General features: G+C 37.1%; 1 pseudogene; it reads left to right on the top strand.

The window, feature by feature from the left end:
• The window catches only part of LOC128052372 (60S ribosomal protein L18-like), a 101884-nt pseudogene extending 97100 nt beyond the window's left edge, over window positions 1-4784 (top strand).
• Window positions 4785-16918: the final 12134 nt, after the last annotated feature.

The raw sequence follows: 16918 nt of genomic DNA on the forward strand, positions 1-16918 counted from the left end.
AATACTGGACTAGCAACAGAGCCAGGAGGCATTTAGTCATCTTTTATTTACTTAAACTCATACCCTGAATATCTTCCTTTTTTCTTCTACCTGTGTGAGTCATTTTGATTTATTTTAAAGCTATTTTAAGGGTGTCCCTCATGGCTCAGATGGTAAAGAACCTGCCTCCAGTGTGGAAGGCCCAGTTTCAATCCCTGGGTTGCAAAGATCCCCTGGAGAAGGAAAAGGCAACCCATTCTAGTATTCCTGCCTGGAGAATTCCATCGAGAGAGGAGCCTGGAGGGCTACAGTACAGGAGGTCGCAAAGAGTCGGACACAACTTGGTGACTTTCACTTTCAAAGCTTTTGTAGGATAGATAGGCATTTTACCTAATGGTTTTCATAACAAAACAAGCCATTGAAAATTTTAAATTATATATATACAGGAGGTTTCTGGGGATTTGTTTTCTGTATTTTCTCATATTTCTTTCAGTTCATATTTTAGGGAAATTGAGTTCACATGCTAGAAAAGTAGCTATCTCTTGCAAAAGTTTTCACAGTTTAACACATCACAATGGCTGCAAAATTTCTATCAAACCAGGCTATCTTCATTCATGTCTCTTTACAACAGTGTATTCTGTTTGTAATCTTGAACAACAGAGAAAGGAAAGTTGAAATGACAAATACATTGAGGAGATTTCAATAGGTGATTGTGTGAACTCTCTTCCCTCCAGAGAGCTTGGCGAGGAGAGGGATGTTAGAATAAATTTGTATAAACATCTACAGAAAGGAATTCCTCATTTCAAGCAACCTATTTGGTATTTATTCATTTGACAAGTCCTTTACTTGTATTCCATGGACATTAGAAAGAGAATGTGCAATATACTCTGTCTCTTGGTTCCATTTAGATTAACTTCATAAGGAAGCACTCTATTAGGTATGAAGTTCTGGACAGTTGCTACTGGTGACATTGTAGCAACATATAACACTTAGCAATAATTTTCCCAATAGCTTATTTTGAAAGAAAAAAAAAACAAATCAGATTTTATATGCTATATAATTATAGTTAAATAAAATAAAAACGAATATCCAGAAATTATCAAGAGGATAATTACAACTATAATGACTACCCTGTTATTTTTCCCCTGTTTTTCTTTCTGTGCATCTTTATGTCTGATAAATTCACATTCTCTAATCTTTCTACATTCTTGTTTTCCTTCTATCTGCAATGTTTAACACTTGCTTCGGGCGCTTAGTCACTCAGTCATGTCCGACTCTTTGCAGCCCCATGGACTGTAGCCTGCCAGGTTTCTCTGTCCATGGGAATTTTCCAGGCAAGAATACTGGGGTGGGTTGCCATCCCCTCCTCCAGGGAATCTTCCCAACCCTGGGGTTGAACCCAGGTCTCCTGCATTGTGGGCAGATTCTTTACCATCTGAGCCACCAGGGAAACCCAAGAATACTGAGTGGGTGGCCTATCCCTTCTCCAGGGGAACTGCCCTACCCAGGAATCGAATCAGGGTTTCCTGCATCGCAGGCACATTGTTTACCAGCTGAGCTACCAGAGAAGCCTAACAGTTGCTAGGTACTTACAATGTTTTTAGATAGAAAGAAAAATAAGAGGATGGAATGCTTTATATGTATAATTAATAAAACATAATAGTTACATAAATATTATTTAATGCATGTTTATAATCTTAAAATAAGTTATATTAGAAAGGAAATAAGGAGCTTCCCAGGTGGTGCTAGTGATAAAGAACCTGCCTGGAGGTAAGAGATGCACGTTCAGTCCTTGGGTGGGGAAGATCCCCTGGAGGAGGACAGGACAACCCTCTCCAGTATTGTTGCCTGGAGAATCCCATGGACAGAGGAGCCTGGCAGGCTATACAGTCCATAGGGTCACCAAGAGTCAAACACAACTGAAGAGACTTAGCACACATGCACGCAGACAGGAAATAAAATTCCAAAGAGCAAAGACAAAGAGGTATTTTTGAACATAGTTATTGTGGTAGAGTAGCTTCAGGAGCACAGATTCAATAAGTGGACTCAGTCAAGTTACAGAGTACAGAACTAGAATTTGGGATGTAAGGAACAAAATTTATAACCTTTTGATAATATTAATCTTATCCATGGAAAGAAAGAGAGATAAAGATGAGGCATATAAGACAAAATAATATCAACACATTTTTAATACTGAACACAGTAAGAGAGGGAAAGTAGAAAATATACAATTCTAGAATAAACCAATTCCAATCTGTGCCAATCAATGAAGAGTAGATATATGAGAAAGCCCAGGAAGAGTTAATAGAATTCAGAGTTCCCATTATTATTCAATCTGTCCATGGAAGGATTCTTTAGCACCTGATATTTGCTTATGAAAGAAATATACTTAAAATTTTCTGTTAAGCATTGTGAATTTAATACATGCATTTATTTCTATTCTGTCTAACACACACACACATACACACGCAAGCAATTAAAAAGGAACAGACTCATCTGCCTCCTTAGCAGAGCAGGCAGTGAATCAGTCTTATAAAAAAAGGATAGACCCACAAAGCCAAAGAAAATTAGAACAATGTAGTGATGTTAACTAAATTTTAGAATACTGGAAGCCAAATGGGCAGTTGTTAGAGATTTAGGAGAGCTGACAGGGAGATTCTTCTGTGTGAGAAGAAGGAAGATTAACAACAAGGTAAACATGCTTTTAAATTTCCAAGCATGATTTGCTACTTAAAAATTTAGGTCTAAACTAGGACCAACGGACTGGTTCCAAATAGAAAAAGGAGTACGTCAAGGCTGTATATTGTCACCCTGCTTATTTAACTTATATGCAGAGTACATCATGAGAAACGCTGGGCTGGAAGAAGCACAAGCTGGAATCAAGATTGCCAGGAGAAATATCAATCACCTCAGATATGCAGATGACACCACCCTTATGGCTCAAAGTGAAGAGGAGCTAAAAAGCCTCTTGATGAAAGTGAAAGAGGAGAGTTAAAAAGTTGGCTTAAAGCTCAACATTCAGAAAATGAAGATCATGGCATCCGGTCCCAACACTTCATGGCAAATAGATAGGGAAATAGTGGAAACAGTGTCAAACTTTATTTCGGGGGCTCCAAAATCACTGCAGATGGTCATTGCAGCCATGAAATTAAAAGACTCTTACTCCTTGGAAGGGAAGTTATGACCAATCTAGATAGCATATTCAAAAGCAGAGACACTACTTTGCCAACAAAGGTCCATCTAGTCAAGGCTATGGTTTTTCCTGTGGTCATGTACAGATGTGAGAGTTGGACTGTGAAGAAAGCTGAGTGCCGAAGAATTGATGCTTTTGAACTGTGGTGTTGGAGAAGACTCTTGAGAGTCCCTTGAACTACAAGGAGATCTAACCAGTCCATTTTGAAGGAGATCAGCCCTGGGATTACTTTGGAGGAAATGATGCTGAAGCTGAAACTCCAGTACTTTGGCCACCTAATGTGAAGAGTTCACTCACTGGAAAAGACTCTGATGCTGGGAGGGATTGGGGGCAGGACGAGAAGGGGACGACACAGGATGGATGAGATGGCTGGATGGCATCACTGACTCGATGGACAGGAGTCTGAGGGAACTCCGGGATTTGGTGATGGACAGGGAGGCCTGGTGTGCTGCGATTCACGGGGTCGCAAAGAGTCGGACACGACTGAGTGACTGAACTGAACTGAACTGATCAGCTGTGAGAATAGAAAAGTATTTTTCAATATACATGCTCTCAAATAATTTCTCCCTCTATATAATCACCAGCAGCTGCTCGAGAATGTTCTAAAGCAAAACAAGGGAAGAAATAAGATAGGAGGGCTTCCCTGGTGGCTCAGTGGTAAAGAATTTCCCCTGCTAAAGCAGGAGACCTAGGTTCTATTCCTGGGTTCAGACGATTCCCTGGAGGAGGAAATGGCAACCCACTCCAGTATTCTTGCCTGAAGAATCCCATGGATAGAGGAGCCTGGTGGGCTGCAGTCCATGGGGTCACAAAGGAGTCAGAAACAGCTTAGTGACTGAACAAATAAGAAAGGAAAGTATGATATATCTTCCAACTTTCTATTAGAGTTCCTAGTTTCAAAGAACCAAAGAGAATTCTAGATGATTACCTAGATGAATAGTATTATCTGAAAGATATGGGTCATTGTAGGCTCATTGGATGTGCTAGAAAAACAAGCCATACCACTGCACTGACCCCAAAGAAATGTGACATTTTTCATCTCTCAAGGAGTGGTGGAGATAGGAGTGGGGTGAGAGTGGTAGAATGAAAGGTTCAGTTCAAAGAACCCAAGATCATGTACATCTAACAAAGTCTGTTCGTTAAATTGTACAGAGTTTTGGCCAGAGGCTCAATTCTGCCTTCAATCAAGTTGTACTGAAGAGACTTTTCAAGAGTCGCACCAACTGGCGGTGCTCTGTCCCTTTCCCTGATGATCCAGAAGATGAAGCATCCTGGCCCCAGAAGACAAAACAGCTGTGGCTGCCGGGACTATAGTGGAGAACAACGTGCATATCCAGGAAATGCCCAAACTGAAGTTGTGGGCTGTGCATGAGCAGACATGTGTGGAACCACATCCTCAAGGCCAGGGGTAAGATCCTCACCTTCAGCCAGCTGGCCCTGGACGCCCCCAAGGGCCGCAGCACCATCCTGCTCTCCGGCCCTCACGAAAGCAGGGAGGTATACAGGCATTTCCTCAAGGCCCGGGGAACAGCATGGCCACACCAAACCCTTGTGGGACCAGAGGTTCCAGTGTGCCAAAGTCCAACCAGACAAATGCAGCTCCAAATACTAACCCAATACCCTGCCTTGTTATTAATGATTTTGGATGTAAGTAATAAAGAAAATGAAACAAAATGAAAAGAAAAAATCACTGAAGCTTTTTGTTTTATTTTGTAAACAAAATCACTGGAGACCAGTGGACACCTTGGAGATGACAACCTAGATACATATTGGCTCCAGCCACTTGGTAGGAGAGGTAAGGAAAAAAAACTATGATTTCGGTGTATCACATGATTACAATCCAGATGGTCAAACTTCTGTAGCAGCTCGAAAGAAGCAGTGAGAACAGGAATCAGAGAGGGCAGTTAACTACTACAATTCCTTTCAAGAATTGATTGGGGGCCTTGAGTTGCCCCTACCTATAAAAAGAACTGTTTCTTACAGGGTTATTTCTGAAACCAATGGAGAAGAGCACTCCCTGCCCCTTCCTTTAGCCATCCTAAGCCAAGTTAAAGTTGGCCGTGGACACATTTGACTGAGACATCCTAGCTCATACATCTGCATCCCGAGTGAAAGGGTATTAGAGAAATGAGACTCTAACACTTTCAGCTCTGTTGGTATTTCATCACTAAGTCATGTCCAACTCCTTCGTGACCCCGTGGACTGTAGCCCACAAGACTCCTCTCTCCATGGGATTCTCCAGGCAAGAATATTGGAATGGGTTACCATTTCCTATGCCAGGGAATCTTCCCAACCCAGGGATAGAATGTCTCCTGCTCAGTAGGTGGATTCTTTACCACTGAGCCACCTGGGAAGCCCAGCATTTTCAGCTACTATACAGTAAGACATTCTTTACTTTCCTACAATGTCCATCAGAGAGAGAACTTTCCTAATTACATAAAAGTCTTCAGATGCTGGGCATACAAAACAGACAAGTGTTTGTTTTGTTGTATTTTTACCTTTTTCTATAATATCCATGAAATAGTGGCCCTAGCACTAGAGAGAGGTGAAAGGAATTTTCCTAGAGAACAACATGGAATATGAGGACGATGGTTATTCACTGAACTTAGAGAACAACCAGACAGACTGGAATGGAAGACTTAAGAATTAAAGTTCTGGGAGAGATTTCCTAAAATTAAATTAAAATTATTTTAAAAAAGAGATTATTTGACAATTTTTACTTAGTGGAAAATGGAACTGAGAAGTGTTAAACAATATGGAAAAGTTAGTCACAGATTGTAAGAAACACTAAATAACAATAATAATAATAATGAGAAATTAATTCCACAGATGAATACAAGTTGTGCAAGAAAAAAGTTTTAATACTGTGTGTGTGCGCACTCAGTCTGGGTCTGAATTAAACAATATACACAGAGCCATAATAACTAGAAACTCTGAAGAAAGATTCAACTTGAATGCTAAAACCTGGGTTCGTTAGCTAGGAAGAGGAGATACACATATCTGTAAGAGGAACATCAGGATGTGAGAGCAGTTTAACAGAGCTATATTTTCAGTTTCTATAGTAGGAAATCAATACACAATGTCTGAAATTTGGGAGATATTCAAAATGAGTTATTTTAGAATCTAGCCAAATAAAAAAGAAAATGACTAAAAATTTAAAATTGGCATCCACCAGGGAGTACAGAACTGTTGCTGGAAAGGATGGACAGGAGACTACAGTTTACATTTTATATATTACATTTTCATTTTTATATCATTTCCAAGATTTATTTTTACATAAGGCACACTTAATCTGTAAATTAAAAATCCATAGCTACAAAGAATTCACTACTTACTTCTAGTAGCATTAAAGTTGCATTATTTGAAAACCTGTAAGTTACAGTATAGCAAAAACTATGGAGATTTTTATATCTTTTGACTCAGTAATTCCAATCATGACAATTTATCATGAGGAAATAATTCAATAAAGGGAAATGCTATTTATTTTAGCATTATAGATTTGTGTATTAAAAAATAACTGTACAGGATTGATGACAAGCAAATATGTTAAAATCTACAAATTCAAACTATATTGAAAATATACCAATCATTTTAGAAGATAATATTTAACTAATTCACTATTTAGAAAGTGCTAAATAAAGGGAAATAATCAAGTATCTAACATGTTTCTCCCATATAAAACAAATGTTTAACAAAATACTTGACAGCCTCAAAACAGACAACCATATATTATGTGCCAGCTGATAAAAGATACAACAACACATATAAATTGTTTTTGCCAAAAGTAACAAGCTTCAATCAGATCAAGCCATACAAATAATCTAGTTTTAAACAGATACATTGCAAGAATAAAAATTAATAGGAAAAGTAATATAAGATTTAAAGATACTAAAGAGATAACATAAAAATAAATACAATGTTTTGACTTTATTTGAATACTGATGTAAACAGACTCATTGTAAATAAACTATCATATAACTAGCAAAATTTGAACATGGACATGTTATCAGATAATATTAATGGGTTATTTCTAATGCATTTTTAAGATAAGATAATACTGTAGGTACGTTTAAAAGGGAATCCTTACCTTTTAGCAATATATGCTGTTATATTTACAGCGTATTCTTGGAATACATTTATAATATTCTTGGAATATTTTCTATGTAAAATAATTGAAATGAAATGTAGGATTTGTCCTTCACTTATAATATTAAAAATTAATTGCACAAACCAAGTAGAATTGCAGATATTTCATCAAATATGAAATCCAACTAACAATTCAAACCAAGTGACATTATATTTCTTTCATTCTTTCCTCTTCCTTATTCACTTCTTTTCTCTCTTTTTTATACTTATTCTCTATATTCATATTTCATCTTTTTTCTAGATTATTTACCTTCTTGCTCCCTATTTCTTTGTGAAATAAATTTACCTATAAAGAAATTTCATTGTGGAAGTGCATTATGGATGTCCAAGTTTAGTACCAAACTTCAGAAATTTGGGTCTATTAGTAGCAAAATTCAAATTTAACAGTAAATGCAGTATGGTCTTTTTCATAGTCATTTCCTGATATATACATAAAGACTTAATCACAATAGTAACACCAGAATTTTCACATGGTCCAACTGTTAAATAGCTCAGCATAATAAATTTAGCTGTTTTCACATGAACCACTGATCCACAAAAATAATTTCCTTCTAATCAGTAATAATGACTATATACCCAATGAGTCACCGTTACACTTTAAGAAGAAGACTGTGCTAATGTGTGAATAATTATTGACCTGATTAAGTACCCAATCTTGCTCTCAGGAAAAAAAAAAAAAGTGCACATCATTTAACAATTCAGCTGTATATTGTCTGTGTGATAAAAGCAAGAGGTAATTTGGATAACTAATCCACAGCTAAATTCCATGAGGCAGATCCCAAACGTAGATGATTTTCATCTCCCTTAAACATTCCAGGAACCTACATTTTTCTCTGTTTTGTGTCCTTAATGTGCTGCCAACTATTTTCCTTTTTTTTTTTATTCCCCTAGAGGCAAGGGGGAAAAAAGAATTAGAGAAAATGAAGTAGATGATAGGGTTTTATCTGTCTCTCAGTTGAGAGGGCTTGGAGTTCAGAGAAAAAGCTATTACTAGTTAGTGCTACAGAACATTCCTCCACAAGGCCACTTTTCAATGCCATTAGAAAGGTAAGCCTTTTTAGAAAGAAATGTACAGATTCCAGCTATTTAGCAAAAACCAAGTTGGAGTGTGATGAAGAGCTAGGAGCTGTTATTTGAGGGATTATAGTTGTCTCTGATCAAATTGTTACTTGTTTGTTTCCCTAAGATTATCTGCCATTAAGAACAAAGAAAGAGCAGTTTTGCTCTCCTGAAATGTCTTAACATTGTTAATCAGATCAGAGGTATAAAGCAGGAAAGAGGACAACAGTCTGGAAAAGATGTAAAGTTTTTCCTTTAGTGAAAGGGCGTGTGAGATCTGAATGCTATGTTATTAACCGCTGGGTAAATAGACCACCGCTGGGTAAATAGACTGGGTCAGAAAAGCTTTCTGAAAAATTAAAATTAGATATAGCTTGGATTCTGCAGCAAATCTCTTGGGAAAGCATCATAACAAGTTTCATTAGTGTATACCACTATTTAAATTTTTCAGTTCTACTGGGAAAAGGGGGATTAGTACAGCAAAGCAATGTCCTTTCCTTCAAAGGAGACATTTGTTTATGACCCGATATGAAACTGTTTATCACCCAAACTACACTGGAGCTAATAACAATAGAGAGTATTCCCACAACTAACATTTAACCAAAACAACTTTAATGATCCTCATAAGCAATACAGGGACCTTTCAGGAATAACTGAAAAATAACCACAACTCTAAGAAGGGTAGAATATTTTCACTGAAAGATGCATTTAGACATAATCAAAGTGGAAAACAATAAGAAAACTAGAGCCATCTTTTTCCTTGGTGGGGGGTGGGGGAGAGTAATGCGGTTTGTGTAGCAGTTATGCCCATTTCAAATCATTCACTTTCATTTTAAGAGGAAGTGTGAGAATAAGCTACCTCAAGATACCTCAATCTATCTTTGAATCAATGAAGTAATATTGAGTTTTGGTGTCATGAGGCCAGTATTTCTATAAGTTGTTTGTACCTCAATATTAACTCCAGACTTTAATCGTTTAACCTTTCAACTTCTTCCTTATGGAATGGTATTCTCTTTCTTCATGCTATGAGAATACCGAGTTTCTCACTGTACTCTATCACTGAGCCACTGAGAAGGTTCTGCTCACTTCAGATTGTAAATAATATTTCTATGCTATAGCACCAAATAATAATTATTCTTCATTCAGATGACTCTTGATCATTACTAAAATGAGCATATAATGATCATTATGCTCTGTTTAGAGAAGCAAATCATAACTTCCACCCCAAATGATTAAAATGTAAAGCCACAATAAATAAGAATAATTTGGGTTATCAAGAAAATTTACCGGCCTGAAATCATTGTATTCCATTAGAGTATATAAATTACTGCTATATCAACATAATAACACTTATTATAATGTTTATTCCAACATAGATTTTTCCATCTCTAAAGAGACAATATGATATTTCTTCTTCTGAAATAGACTCATCTATATTTGGCCATTTTGGATCAGGCAAAAGGAATTCTGAATGGTGCAAACATAGTGTTAGATGAAGATATTCGAATGTTTCTGTTCCAGAGGTGAAGTTTATGTTTCTCTTGGATTAATTCAACACTGCAGAATGTGGGTTATAAATACTCATAAATAGAGAGGATTTTACCAGTCTTCCCCTGTCTTCTCTTCTCTGAGCCCCTTCTTCAAAGTTGCATGTCAAGAGAACTAAAATAGGTATCCTGCTCTCCTGCCCAGTTGTGTCTCTGGATTCAGATAGTTCATAAATAATATCTCATTTCTGGAAGAAAAATATATCTCCCTTATTGACACTATATTAATATTTTTTGTTCACCATTAGCTGGAATCACTAACTTGATGAAGTTTGTTTTTATGGTGCTACACAGAAATAAGAGCTTACATCCTACATCTCCTTCTGAAGGCCAGAGTAAGTATGAGACTCCTATGTGAAGACATATTTTCAGGGACAGCAACATTTAGTGCAGTCTAGAGCTAGCAGGTTGGGAGAAGTGATGTTTTCAGACACACTAAATTATCTGACTCTTTGCGACCTTATGGACTACAACACACCAGGCTCCTCTGTTCTCCACTATCTCCTGGAGTTTGCTCAAATTCATATCCATTGACTCAGTATTGCTATCTAACCATCTCATACTCTGCCACCCGCTTCTCCTTTTGCCATAGGGAAAATATGTCAGTTTGAAGAGAAAAAAAAAAAGAACCTTCCATTGCACTTTTATTTAGGATAGGGTATTCGCTTGTAATGGTAAGTCAGGATCTTCAAAAACTGTTTGCTCCACATACTTTTGTGAAATTTAAAATTAGAGAAATAATGAAATTAAAACTATGTTTAAAAAAACTCACCAGAAATACTGACTTGGGCATAAGAGAAGTGGAGAAATAAAAATATTATGCCATAAAATCTATGCTCATGAAGAGTGCTATGGCAGTCTGAACCTTCCTATTTACCAAGAGAAAGGAAGGAAAAGTCAAATTCTCAGCATCAAAATTTAGAATGCTTATCTGACCAAAGACTATACTTTCCTACACAGGAGAGCTGAAAGGAACCAGTAGTGGAGTAATTCATTCTCTGGATAAACACAGGGTTTTTTCTTTGAATGGGGCAGAGAGAAACATAAGAGTGTGGGTCTTTTGAAAATATATAACAACTAAAACAGACACCATATGGTCGTTGCTTTAATCCGTATGACCACATTTCTTTAATATGAGCTACTGTGAAATAAACCTCTCTTTAGCTACTTCTGGACCTCCTAAACTGTGTATATATTTCTCTACAGAAAGCAAATTTTAAGACAATTAGAGATTCAAACTAATAAGAATAATCTCACTGATCTAATAGCTAAAATTTTCCCTTCTTCTATTACAGACTGTTGTCCTTTGGTCATTGTTTTTTAAATTTATTTTTGGCTACTTTTCTCTAGTTGCAGCAAGCAGGTGCTACTCTCTAGCTGCAGAGCAGAGGCTTCACACTGTGGTGGCTTCTCTTGTTGCTGAGCATGGGCTCTAGGGCACCTGGGCCTCAGCAGTGTGGCTCCCAGGCTCTGGAGTGCTGGCTCAACATTTGTGCTCCACAGACTTAGCTGCTATACAGCATGTGGTATCTTCCCAGATCATGGATCAAATCTGTGTCTCCTGCATTGGCAGGCAGATTCTTTACTACTGAGCCACCAGGGAAGCCCCTGGTCATTTTTATTGACACTTTGATTTTATAAGAAGAAAAAAAAGTTTTATAACTTCATTGAAACTCTCTGCAAATATTTAGTAGGCAAGAAGATTTAAAACACAGGCCTAACTGAGCTCAATTATACAATGCAGACTTCTATTTTCCATCATCTCCATGGTCTCTTACTAGCCAATTCAATTCTGCATATATTTAATGAGCACCAACATGTGATGAATGTAGACAGTGCTAGGAGTTATAGGGGTTGAAAAAGATATATATGGAATAGTTTCTTCCCTAGAGAATCTTTAAATCTTTATTAGAGAAGGAATACATAAAGACTTTCTTTTTTTAAGTGGGAAACGTTAACATCAAATGATTTAGGGCACAAGCAAAAAAATTCAAAAGATAAGATTAGAAAAGAACAATTCAGAGAAGACGGAGGACTTGGACTGGACCTTGAAATAAAGTTGGTGAATGTAGGCCAGGGAAGTAATGTCAGCCAAGACTTGGAGGAAAGAATAAACAAGAGACTTTTATTGGAGATTGAGAACTGTATATTGGGAGAAATGGAGAGCTGACAGCAGGAGATAAACATGGACAGCTAGGAGGGCAAAAAAGTAAGTATATAAGTCTCCCTAGATTAGTAAGAGTACATAATTTATATATTAAATGTCATGCCGTAAATTCTTACACCGTAAGCTAAGACATTGTTTTGTTTCCACATCTATGAGAGTCTGCAGAAATTGCAGAGGTAAATTTTATTTCCTCTCTACACTAACTGGCAGAGTTAGTCAGAAACCCTGGCAAGCTCTGAGGGCAAGACATGTTTTACTTTTGCTTGGAAACATTAGCAGCTATTAAAATAATTCTCTTCATTTCATCTGTTACACAATAGACAGAAAACACATGGGAGAAAAACACATATACCCAAGATCCATTAGTCCTTTCACAGCTGGGGAGAAATGAAACCTTGCTTTATCAAAGTAATTGGCTTATTACATGATACTAGCTTCACTCCAGAGCCCTTTCCTCTCTGTGGGCAAATATGTAAGCATTCAGTGTTTTGTATCCCCATGCCTCACTACAGCCCTTTTAAGAATATTTATTTTATACCTCAATAGATAATATATGTATTTTTGCAGCTTAAACATATTATTATAAGTTTATTGTTCACTAAATTATCATGTGAGTGCCCACTGTATATCAGGTGCTCTTATAAAGTACAAGAAACATTGTAATAAACATGGAGACTAAGGTCCCAACCACTGTGGAGCATACACACCAGTGTAAGAAGACAGCAGCAAGGAGAAAGTAGACATGATCAGCCCAAGTTGTGGCCAGGGCTGGAGTGGAAATAAACAGGGTCATATGACAGAGGATGGTGGGAAAAGAATAACACCTTCTCTTGAACGTGGTGGTCACAGAGGTGACTCCTGAAAAGGTACCCTTGAGTTTTACTAGAAGAATGTGAGGAAGAAGTAGATAGAAGAGTCAGAAGAAGAGCATTCTAAGCCAACAGAACTATAAATGCAGAAGTCCTAAAGTCTCTGGAAAGAACCAGGTGTGTTTAAGGAATAGAAAGCAGGCAATGTAGCTTGGTTGTAAGAAAAGGGAGAATGGCAGGCATGAGCTTGGAAGATGGGAAGGAACCCCACAGAAGGGTTTGGTTAGATGAAGGAACGGGGGAGAAAAGAGAGGACCAAGCAAGTGGTTGAGAACTATAGGGGGAGAAAGGAAAATGGCCTTTCACAAGGTTAAAAATTTTTTTATTTTCTTGACAAACGCATTCTCCCTAGTTTGCCAGTTTCTTAAGTAGGGAATTTTCTTTTTAATTAGCTACTTCAAACTATAAAAAGTCAAATAAAAAAGCTTTATTTTCCCTCTCTCTGAACTTTTTCCAAGAATGTATATACAAAGGAATGTCAATAGAAAACTTCCAAATTGTCAACTAAATTTGACAAGTGCTTATTAGTCACTTACCGTTTGCTTTATTATTCCTGGCACTGTAGATACAGAAGGCAGAAGACATGGTTCTTACCCTCAGAGAACTTATAACCTATTTGAGAAGACCTGTATAAATGCAAAGACTAGAGAACAGTGCTATCACAAATCTCTAAATAACCAGAAGGAATTAGAGCACAAGTTGTATGTTTAACTTTTTAAGTTGAGGAACAATATAGAACCACCATGGATTCCTCCAAGAATATTATGTGAAGTAGTTGAGACAAAGCCTAGTTATAAAAGAAGGGAGATTAATTTCTAAATAAGCAGTAACACTCACAAGGTTGGGCTTGAGTCTTGGGTTTCTAGGGAAGAACAGAGACTGCAGCTGAGTGTTTAACTGGAGCTGAGGAGAAAGATTAACAATGCTTAGGCAAGGAAAGACAAAATAATAGTTTATACAACCATATCAAAAACTCTATCCAAGAGTTGGCAGAAAACTACTAGACTTTTAATCAGTCTGTATAAAAGTGGAATTTTTTTATAACAAAAGTACAACAAAAACAACAAACACATGTAGCTCTTCTCATGTGAGAAATACGTTAAAGAAGTTTTTTAAAATCCTTATAGAAACTCTCTAAGCTAGATCATATTAGATGAGATGGTTAGGCTGCATCACCGACTCCATGGACATGAATTTGAACAAACTCCAAGAGACAGTGAAGGACAGAGAGGCCTGGCATGCTGCAGTCCATGGGGTCTCAAAGTCAGACAGACTTAGCAACTGAACAACAACAACAGTACAGATCATTAACCTCAGGTAACAGATAAAAAATTGGGGCACATGGGGTTACCTGACTTGCTCACTGTCACTATATAATCTCTCATAAAACCAGATAATAAAACCCACAGAATATCTCTTGTTGCCCAAACTTTTAACATCATCAAATATTATAATAGATGTGCCTATTCTATGAGCAAATGTGATACAATGAAAAGAGACCAGAGATGAACACCAGGTAGAAGGTTTTGGTATTGTGAGTTAGGAGCCTATATCTCAATGCTAACAGTGATATTGGGGAGGAAAGCATAAATCTAAAATTTCTTGTAAAGGATGACTGTCCAGGCTTTGGAAAGTATACATGTAATGAGTGAAAGAAGGAATAACATCAAATAGTTCACTTAGGAAATGGAGAGGATAATAGTGGAGTTGGCACAAATATAGAACTTGGACAGGAGGGTTAATTAGGGGTGAAAAATGATAGTTTTCTGAACAGAGTTTAAGATGTAAAAACTTTGCCAGGAAGGTATTCATAGGCAGTGGTAAAGCAGATAGCAAATCAAATCAATTTAGAGCTTCATGCCAATTAGATTTCAAGTCAAAGTAACTTTTCTATTGTTGTTTTTCTTCACTTTAAATTTGACTGCAAAGAGTGAGATTCAGAAGAGAGCCTAGTTTGACTTCAGGTGAATAAATCTAGCAGCTGTGTCTGACTAGTCATTCTCAGAGGGATGGGGTCAACTTCCATAGTTAGCTTGAAATTTTGTTCAAACTGAGCTGCCCATCTGCTCTGTAGACTAATAGTGCTGCTGTTCACAAAAAATATGGTATCTTGGTCACTTATGATCAGACTTGGGAAGCAGACATGCAAGAAATGATCGATGATTTTACCTCAGCAGGGTGTAGAGTGGAAGTAGGGGGGAGCAAAGGTGGGAGAGCAGGGAAAGCACTAGAGACTGAGAAAAAGGCCGGGTTTCCCTTAATTAATCTTTTGGTCCTTTATGACTTCATCTTCTTGTCTTGCGGGTTAACCTCATTGAGACCCTCCATCACATGTTGATTTTAATTCTGATATTCCACAGTAATGATGCATAAGGTAACCACATACTAAATTCTGCTATTCTCTCTCAGAAGACCCATGGCAACAGGTACCAATTGGTATTAAGATGGCCTATCCCAAATCAGAATGGTGATTTCCATTTTTCAAGGGAACTAATTTGCTTATAATCCTCTTCTCACCACCTTTATTTTCCTTCTCATAAGGAGAAAACATGGGGTTTACAGAAACTTAGTTGTATGTTAACCCTGAAAATGAATCTGTTTAAACCTTGATCTGGCAAGATTGCCATAGAAAAAATATTACAATATAAAGTCAGAAACATTTATCCTTCCTCTCAAGCCACGGAGGCCGTATTTTCCACAGTTCATGGGAAAATCAAGTCAAATAAATCTTAAACACCCACTCCACTTTCACTATAGCAATCAACAATCAATTTACAAACAATAATCTCAATAAAGACTCAGGGCACAAACCTAGAATTATTCTATTTTATTGATGTAGCCTGCAGTAATGCAGATACTCTGGGACCTAAACATTGAATTGTTGACTGTTCTTTTTTAAGATATGCATTCTATAAGAGAAAAAGCAAATCTTGCCCTACCTGGGATATATGTAACAATTTACATCTGCCTAATAATAATATATCACTTTGTATAATGCAAATAAAATTGATAAAACCATGGACTAATAGGTTGTTTTTTAAATATTGCAAGAAAGAAAATAGCTAACTACAGTCAGCAATTCTCAAATCACTTCATTGTAAAAATTTGTGTGTTTATTTGTTCACTTGTTTTTTTTCAGTCATCCAGTAGAAGAGTGTTGGAAAACCTTGCAGTTTCACAAAACCATATTTGATTTTCTATTGGCTCCATAGATAACCTGCCATCAAAATACAATGTACAAAAACATCAGGCTATTATTTTATACCTGAAAAGACAACTAACTATTCAGTTCTGTGAAACATATTCAACAGACAAGTGTTTCCTTTTGTACTGACTTGCAATAAATTTGGCATTTCCTTTCTGAAACAGCTTTCAGGTTTTTCAAAATGGGTGCAATTTGAAGTCACAAATGCTTTATGTCTTTAGAAAATGTTTACAAAGAACCAGTCGTGAGACTGTGCTATTCACAAAAGCAGAACATAGTATTTCTAGAAGATAATATTCCTTAATCTCTGGTGGCAGTCTTTGTCTGACAAATTCATGCACTTAGCATCTGGTTTAAGCTAAATAATACTATAATAACAATACCAGAGTCCTTCCATTTTAAGGAGGCTGAAAGCAACTTGGTCTTCAGGATTATTAACAGCTCTACAGGCACCCAGTCAGTAGTAAGGATGCTGAGCCTCAGGATGTCCTCCTAGCTTATCTTCTAGAAAAGTGAAAGTTGCTCAGTTGTGTCTGACTCTCTGCGACCCCATGGACTATACAGCCCATGGAATTCTCTAGGCCAGAATACAGGAGTGGGTAGCTGTTCCTTTCTCCAGGAGATCTTCCCAACCCAGGGATCAAACTTTCTAAGCACATGTGAAAATAACTCACATTCAGCTAAGTCTCTAAGTATCATACAGAAAATATTCTTTCCTGGAATAGAGTGCGTGCTTGTGTGCATGTGGAGAGA

This window comes from Budorcas taxicolor, chromosome 1 (assembly GCF_023091745.1).
Source record: "Budorcas taxicolor isolate Tak-1 chromosome 1, Takin1.1, whole genome shotgun sequence".
In the NCBI taxonomy this organism is placed as follows: Eukaryota; Metazoa; Chordata; class Mammalia; order Artiodactyla; family Bovidae; genus Budorcas; species Budorcas taxicolor.